The sequence below is a fragment of the Myxocyprinus asiaticus genome, chromosome 29 (assembly GCF_019703515.2).
Source record: "Myxocyprinus asiaticus isolate MX2 ecotype Aquarium Trade chromosome 29, UBuf_Myxa_2, whole genome shotgun sequence".
NCBI classification, from domain to species: domain Eukaryota; kingdom Metazoa; phylum Chordata; class Actinopteri; order Cypriniformes; family Catostomidae; genus Myxocyprinus; species Myxocyprinus asiaticus.
The window spans coordinates 15,349,717-15,358,530 of record NC_059372.1 but is presented as its reverse complement, the minus strand read 5'-3'; positions in this window follow the sequence as shown (position 1 = coordinate 15,358,530).

The window sequence follows — 8,814 nt, the reverse complement described above, 5'->3', positions numbered from 1 at the left end:
AGTTTCTTCAATAAGTTACTTCATGTTCTCTCTAGCTTTCTCAACAATGACTATAGAAAACACTTGTGAGAGACACAACTTGATCATTCTGTTTGAGCAAACTATCAGCTACTTCACACTGATAGTTTTATGGGCTGATGATTTTTCTGTTAATCATTGCTTACATGCTATTTTTTGCTGACATTTGCTCAAGTACAGAATGAATGATCTAAAGTATTATATAACAGATGTGTATGATAGAATAGAAAACCCTAAAAAAAAACAGCTCTTTGGCTGAACTTGATTCATTTGTTGACAGTGGTTCCACGTGTTTGAAATTAGCTTTCTTAACTCAAAATTACTATGTAATCTCAACACAAACACTTTGTGTAGAAAGAACCTTGTGGAATTGGGTAAACCCAACAAAATTAGATGTGTCATTATAACTCAGATAAATGTCTTATTTCTTTATGTACTAACTAGTGAAAGTGAATGTTAAATACATGCTGGTTGGAAGCACTACAGAGTGTAGTTTATTAACTTTGCTATGGTTAGCACAGCATTTGCTCAACAAAGATAGCAATCAGTTTCATGCATTACATCTACAGTGCCTGTCCTTGCAGTATTCAGTATAATAGTAACCCTCAAAACTCTAACATAACAGAAACTCTTTTAAATCTCAACATAACAAAATATTAAACACTAACAGGTATCTCCCTTTATATTCATCTTGCACAAAAACACATAAAATAACACTTAATTTTCTCCCTATCGAGTCCTAAGCAAAGCATGCATGCTGCAATTGGAAATCCCCTGCCCAGTTTCATCAAAAATTATTAATGTAGTCGCAACTCAAACGGATTAAGTAAACTTCAGTTTTACAGTTTTAAATGGATAGAACTCAATGAAATCAAGTTGTAACAAAATGTTCTAGAATTTTGTTGCTCAAGATCATTTTAATTAAGTAAATTGAACAAGCAGCAAAAATCTTTTTTGTGTGTAAGCCAGCTAGATTTTATGGATGATCAATAAAAACAGAGATCAAACATAAACAAATCTCTCAGGTTTTACATTTCAGGTTACATTAATGCATATCTTCATGACTGTAAAATGGAAGCAACAGGCTCTTTAAATTTACCAACATAGTTATGGATCTACTCAGTATTGCGTGTATTCCAATTACAAAGTAATTAGTTGCTGTAATCTAATTACTTTATAGTCAAAAATGTTGTGTAATGCATTAGACTTGTAATCAGATTACAGTTACTGACTTTCAATTAATTTCATTATAATTATAAGATTATGGTTATTTCTAATATATTATTTATGTAGAATACATTCATTATGGCCCCGTAATGAGTCATTGTGAAAGAGAAATGTGAGGTGCTGAGTGCATGACTTGTGTGTAATAATGAAAAATAAATATAGACATTATTTTGAATTTAAGCGAAAAAGTGTTTTAGAAAATATCTTAAAAGTAATCAGTAAAATGATAACTTTTTCAATTAAGTGATTAGTGTAATAATCTGATTACAATTTTAGAGAAATACTTAGTAATTTGTAGTGGACTACTATTTTTAAGTAACTTACCCAACACTGGATCTGCTGTACTATAAAACAGACTCTGCCCTCGCAGAGAGAGCTCTCGCGGCCGAAGCTACAGAGGTTAGTTCACTCTCTGTCTCTGTAGCGGATGTAACCCGATCCTTCCGACAGGTGAATACCCAGTAAAGCCGCGGGTCCAGACAGCATTCCGGGCCGCGTCATCATAGCGTGCGCGAACCAACTGGCTGGTGTTTTTATGGACATTTTCAACCTTTCCCTCTCCTTGTCTGTAGTCCCCACATGCTTTAAAACGTCCACCATTGTGTCTGTACCAAAGCAATCCAAAATCACTTGCTTAAATGACTGGCGTCCTGTTGCTCTGACCCCCATCATCAGCAAATGCTTTGAGAGACTTATCAGAGATTACATCTGCTCTGTGCTGCCTCCATCACTGGACCCATTGCAGTTTGCTTACCGCAACAACCATTCCACTGATGATGCCATTGCATCTACACTACACACTGCTCTCTCCCACCTGCAAAAAAGGAACACTTATGTGAGAAAGCTGTTTGTAGGCTACAGCTCAGCATTCAACACCATAGTTCCCTCCAAGCTTGATGAGAAACTCTGGGCTCTGGGCTTAAACAGCTCGCTGTGCAGCTGAATCCTGGACTTCCTGTCAAGCAGACGCCAGGTGGTTAGAATGGGCAGTGACATCTCCTCATCACTGACCCTCAACACTGGAGCCCCACAGGGCTGTGTTCTCAGCCCACTCCTGTACTCCCTGTACACACATGACTGTGTGGCAACACACAGCTCCAATGCCATCATTAAGTTTGCTGATGATACGACGGTGGTAGGTCTGATCACTGACAATGATGAAACAGCCTACAGAGAGGAGGTGCACACTCTGATACGCTGGTGTCAGGAGCACAACCTCTCCCTCAACGTCAGTAAGACAAAGGAGCTTGTGGTGGACTTCAGGAGAAGAGAAAGAGAACACAGCCCCATCACCATCAATGGAGCACCAGTGGAGAGAGTCAGCAGTTTCAAGTTCCTGGGTGTCCACATCACTGAGGAACTCACATGGTCTGTCCACACTGAGGCCGTTGTGAAGAAGGCTCATCAGCGCCTCTTCTTCCTGAGACGGCTGAGGAAGTTTGGAATGAACCCCACATCTTCTACACCAGCACTGTGGAGAGCATCCTGACTGGCTGTATCTCCGCCTGGTACGGCAATAGCACAGCCCACAACCGCAAAGCCCTGCAAAGGGTGGTGCGAACTGCTAGATACATCATCGGAGGTGAGCTTCCCTCCCTCAGGACATATATACCAGGCGGTGTGTGAAAAAAGCTCAGAGGATCATCAGAGACTCCAGCCACCCGAGCCATGGGCTGCTCTCACTGCTACCAACAGGCAGGCGGTATCGCAGCATCAGGACCCGCACCAGCCGACTTCATGACAGCTTCTTCCGCCAAACAATCAGACTTTTGAACTCTTGAACTCTCACGATCAATATACATCAGCACTGCACTTTATTAATCTTACACTGGACTGTCATAAATTATATTCTCTCTTAACAACAAACTGGCAACTGACTATCAACCGACAGCCTGAATGTCAATACAGTACAAAACAACCTACTGTACATTTTATATATACTATATATATATATATATATATATATATATATATATATATATATATATATATATATACTATTTTTTATTGTATAATGTGTATTCTATATTGTGTGTATTGTATAATGTACATTGTATGTTATTATTTGTATATTGTGTTGTGTGTAATTATGTGTATATTAGATTTTAAATTGTGTTGTGTAAATTTGATGTTTATTGTAGGTTGGTATATGTCTCATCACTGTCACGACTGCTATGTTGCTCGGAACTGCACCCAAGAATTTCACACACTATTGCACTTGTGTATATGGTTGTGTGACAATAAAAGTGATTTGATTGATTTGATGTGAGGCGTGTCAAGGTGTTGTCGGGCATATTGTAACCAGGCTTTTTTGTGGCATTGGCTTCTTTCTGGCAACTCGACCATGCAGCTCATTTTTGTTGAAGTATCGTCGTATTGTGCTCCTTGAAACAACCACACCGTCTTTTTCCAGAGCAGCCTGTGTTTCTCCTGAGGTTACCTGTGGGATTTTCTTTGTATCCTGAACAATTCTTCTGGCAGTTGTGGCTGAAATCTTTCTTGGTCTACCTGACCTTGGCTTGGTATCAAGAGATCCCCGAATTTTCCACTTCTTAATAAGTGATTGAACAGTACTGACTGGCATTTTCAAGGCTTTGGATATCTTTTTATATCCTTTTCCATCTTTATAAAGTTCCATTACCTTGTTACACAGGTCTTTTGACAGTTCTTTTCTGCTCCCCATGGCTCAGTATCTAGCCTGCTCAGTGCATCCACGTGAGAGCTAACAAACTCATTGATTATTTATACACAGACACTGATTGCGATTTAAAAAGCCACAGGTGTGGGAAATTAACCTTTAATTGCCATTTAAACCTGTGTGTTTCACCTTGTGTGTCTGTAACAAGGCCAAACATTCAAGGGTATGTAAACTTTTGATCAGGGCCATTTGGGTGATTTCTGTTACCATTATGATTTAAAAAGGAGCCAAACAACTATGTGATAATAAATGGCTTCATATGATCACTATCCTTAAATAAAAGTCAGATTTTTTTGCATGATCAGTCATATTTTCAAAATCAACGCCAAACTTTCACAACTTCTGCCAGGGAAATTGTAGTACATAATGTTTTTCAAAAGATAAAGTATAATCCAGAAACAAATATAAAAATATATACTGTGTGGGTGTATATATACATTACTATATAAAGGTATATATTACACGTATAAAGCATACAGGTAAAATGGGACACTTTCTAATAATTTGTCGTTGTTGTTGTGTTTAAAATATTATCAAAATGGCTACATTAACCGGTGTCATTCCTTACTAGTTTATGATTAACTTACTGTGGGAGACTATTCACACAGTGAAAGACGATTAAGTTGAAGTGTCCCACTTACTTGTGTTCACCTTATATCAGTAGCATTTTGATGGTGCTACAAGGATCATTCAAGATTGGTGATGAAAGTGTTTTTATCTGTTCTGTGTGTTTATGTACTGTATATTCATACACTGATGAGCCAAAACATTATGACCACCTGAATAATATGTCCTCGGCATGTCGGCAAAACAGTGCTGACCCGCCGATGCATGGACTCTACAAGACCCCTGAAGGTGTCCTGTGGTATCTGTCACCAAGACATTAGTAGCAGATCTTTCAAGTCCTGTAAGTTGCAAGGTGGAGCCGTCGTGGATCAGACTTGTTGGTCCAGCACATCCCACAGATGCTCATTTGGATTGAGATCTGGGGAATTTGGAGGCCAGGACAACATAAACCATTCCCAAACAATGTGTGTAGTGTGGCAGGGCGCATTATCCTGCTGAAAGAGGCCACTTCCATCAGGGAATATCATTGCCATGAATGGGTGTACCTGGTCTACAATGATGTTTAGGTAGGTGGCATGTGTCAAATTAACATTCACATGAATGGCCGGACCCAGGGTTTCCCAGCAGAACATTGCTCAGAGAACCACACTCCATCCACCGGCTTGTCATCTTCCCACATTGCATCCTGGTGCATCACTTCCCTAGGTAAATGGGGTACACGGCCATCCATGTGATGTGAAAGAAAACAGGACTCATCGGACCAGGCAACCTTTTTTCGTGTGCCCATTGAAGGCGCTTTTGACGGTGGACAGGGGTCATCATGGGCCCTCTGACCATTCTGTGACTATACAGCCCCATACGCAACAGGATGCGATGCGCTGTGTATTGTGACATATTCTTCCCATAACCATCATTCATATTTTCTGAGTTGTGCCACAGTAGACCTTCTGTCGGCTTGGACCAGACGGGATAGCCTTCATTGCCCTCGTGCATCGATGAGCCTTGGGCCCAAAACCCTGTCTCCGGTTTATCCCTCCTCGGACCACTGTCGGTAGTTACTCACCACTGTTGACCGAGAGCACCCCACAAGCCTTGCCATTTCAGAGATACTCTGACCCAGTCATCTGGCAATAACAATTTGGCCCCTGTCAAAGTCACTCAGGTCTTCACTCCTAACCATTTCTCCTGCATTCAGCACGTTGACCATGAGAACTGATTGTTCGCTTACTATCTAATCTACCCAGACCTTGACATGTGGCCTTGTTAGCAGATGATCAACGTTATTCGCTTCACCTGTGACTGGTCATTATGTTTTGGCTCATCAGTGTATGTCCTTGATAGACACGCAATGAAGATAGATGTGGAAGGGACATGATGAGAGGCCCACACTGAAGCAGAAACACTAAATAAGCCCCATCTCACACAAAGACACAATTCCAATGATTCACTAAACTCCACTACATTTAAAGGGATTTGGTGAGAAAGGTGTGTTTATGATTGGGCAAGTTCAGAGTCGGTGCTTTAATCCTGCACAGAAAAAGAAGCACCCAATATGTTTCAGAAGAACCATGATCTGGAGTGAATTGAACACAAAGCATATACAGGTGTGAGGGATCCATGAGCAAGATCTGTCAGAGCATTACCAGTGTAAAACTGTGTGTGTTTGTTTTGGCTGTGCTGAATGCTGCATGCCTAAAACAACCTGTGCTTCGGAGGATGAAACCTGATCATATCAACATGAAGTTTCATCCCCTGTAGTGGATAAAGAGACTTTAAAATTCCTTTGCTTGTTTGCTGTCCGATTCATGGATGAATCAGAGAGATTCATAAAGCCAAAGCCACATATGGCAGAGACAGTAAGCCTACTTTGCCTGGTGAAGTACACATTTCTGTATGACAGAATTGTTAAAACTTATTTTAGGGCAATGGTGAAGAGGTCCCTAAGACCACGTCCACACTTTTTCAGTTGAAAAACTTGTTTTCTGTTTCTTAACATCATTGTTTTCCAAGTATACTGTATAGACAGTGTTTTTGAAAGTCTCAGTTTTGATTGAGGAAAACGCTGTGGATGAGAAGAGTAGCAAAATCAAAATACATAACTGTTTGGGATTTCTCGGAGCCCAGCGAAGAGAGACAGGCCACACTAATGCTGCCTTCAATCAGACCAGGGAAGGTACCTACAAGTCGGGCATTCGTTATTACGACGTCACGCATTCAGGTGGGAAACCGAATACGGAAGACGGCAAACTTAAACGAATACACCATGAACAACGATGAAAGATCGTTTTCTGTGAATAAGCATAACTGAACACACCTGCATTACTTTTAAACCACCTATACATTATATGATTATTTTAATGAATGGTATCTAATAAATTATTTCCTTAAAATATATTGGTATTTAGTTGACTGTCATACTATAAAAAAACAGTGTTAAGTTTAATTGGATTACAAAGTAATTAGTTACTGTAATCTAGTTACTTTATGCACAAAAAAAGTGATAGCATTCTGAGATGCTTTTCTTCTCACCACAATTGTACAGAGCGGCTATCTGAGTTACCATAGATTTTGTCAGTTTGAACCAGTCTGGTCATTCTCTGGCACCATTCTGAGTAAACTCTAGAGACTGTTGTGTGTGAAAATACCAGGAGATCAGCAGTTACAGAAATACTCAAACCAGCCTGTCTGGCACCAACAATGATCCATGCGATTATCTAATCAGCCAATCCTGTGGCAGATACGGGTCAGGAGCTTCAGTTAATGTTCACATCAACCATCAGAATGGGGAAAACAAAATGTGATCTCAGGGATTTGGACCGTGGCATGACTGTTGGTGCAAGACGGGCTGGTTTGAGTATTTCTGTAACTGCTGATATCCTGGGATTTCCACGCACAACAGTCTCTAGAATTTACTCAGAATGGTGCCAAAAACAAAAAACATCCAGTTCTGTGGATGGAAACGCCTTGTTGATGAGAGAGGTCAACAGGGAATGGCCAGATTGGTTCGAACTGACAAAGTCTTCGGTAACTCAGATAACCACTCTGTACAATTGTGGTGAGAAGAAAATCATCTCAGAATGCTATTGTGCAATGCGGGTTGGTACTGTTTTGGCGGCATGAGGGGGACCTACACAATATTAGGCAGGAGGTTTTAACATTGTGGCTGATCGGCGTATACGTCTGTTTGCGTTTCTGTGACAGCTAAAGGGTGTATGACAATGAACAAGGAGAAAATATAAATTATTCTGAATTTGTTGAGCAGAATTTTTTTTTTACTTTTTTTTAGAAAGTAACTTAAAAGTAATTTGATTACTTTTTCAACAAGTAATCCACAAAGTAATCTGATTATAATTGTAGAGTAGTTAGTAATTTAAAGTGGATTACTTTTTTCACACTTCTACAACTTCAACTACAATTCAACTTCACCTGGCCATTTATGTGCTCGTAACTACGATATTTCAGACTCTACATGAAGGGCACATTAGACAAGGATGGTTGAAGGAAGTCTGCCATCCTCAGAAGAAGAAAAAAAAAAAAAAAAAGGTAAAATGGTGCTGCTGGCAGGAAATCCAATCACACTTAATTTCAGACCCACTTCATTTGCCTGCAGGTCCTCAATGCAACAGGCCTCAGTTCACTTTCTACAGCTTCAGATAACCTCTCTTCATTGAGTTTATCTCCTGAAAAACCAGTGAAGTGCTCTCTTGTGGCATATTTGTTTCTTTGAACTTGAGAGGGGTATTTTAGGGCATTTTCTCAAGGAAGAGAGAGAAACATTCCAGAATACAATCACCTTAAATATGTTTATTCTAAGATATTTCATAAAGACACACAGACCCTTAACAATTTACACATAAACCTCAATAAAGATGACAATAAATACATCATTTTATGCATCACCTCAGTTTTAAGCATGAACCACACTGCGTGTGTCGTAGACAACTGTTTCATGGACACTGTAATGTCTGTTACTCTAAACAGGTTTCTAGTTATAAGCAGTATAAGCATCGCTTAGGGCCCCGAGCCACCAGTGGGCATAGGATTTCACTTAGGGCCCCTATATGCACAGAAACGTCTCTGCTCAAAACAGATGGGTAAACTTGTTGAACTAGTTCCAGGTACATTAAAAGTACCTTAGTGTTCGAAAAGCTCATTGAACTATATTTTTTAAAGAGTACTAGCAAAGATGATCAGATAACAAGGAGACAAAAAAGCAAAAAGTGAAGCCTGTTATATATTTATATAAATAAGCATTACAAAATTAGAACAACAGAAAGAAGAGAGCAGAAAGACTTAAGAGTAGG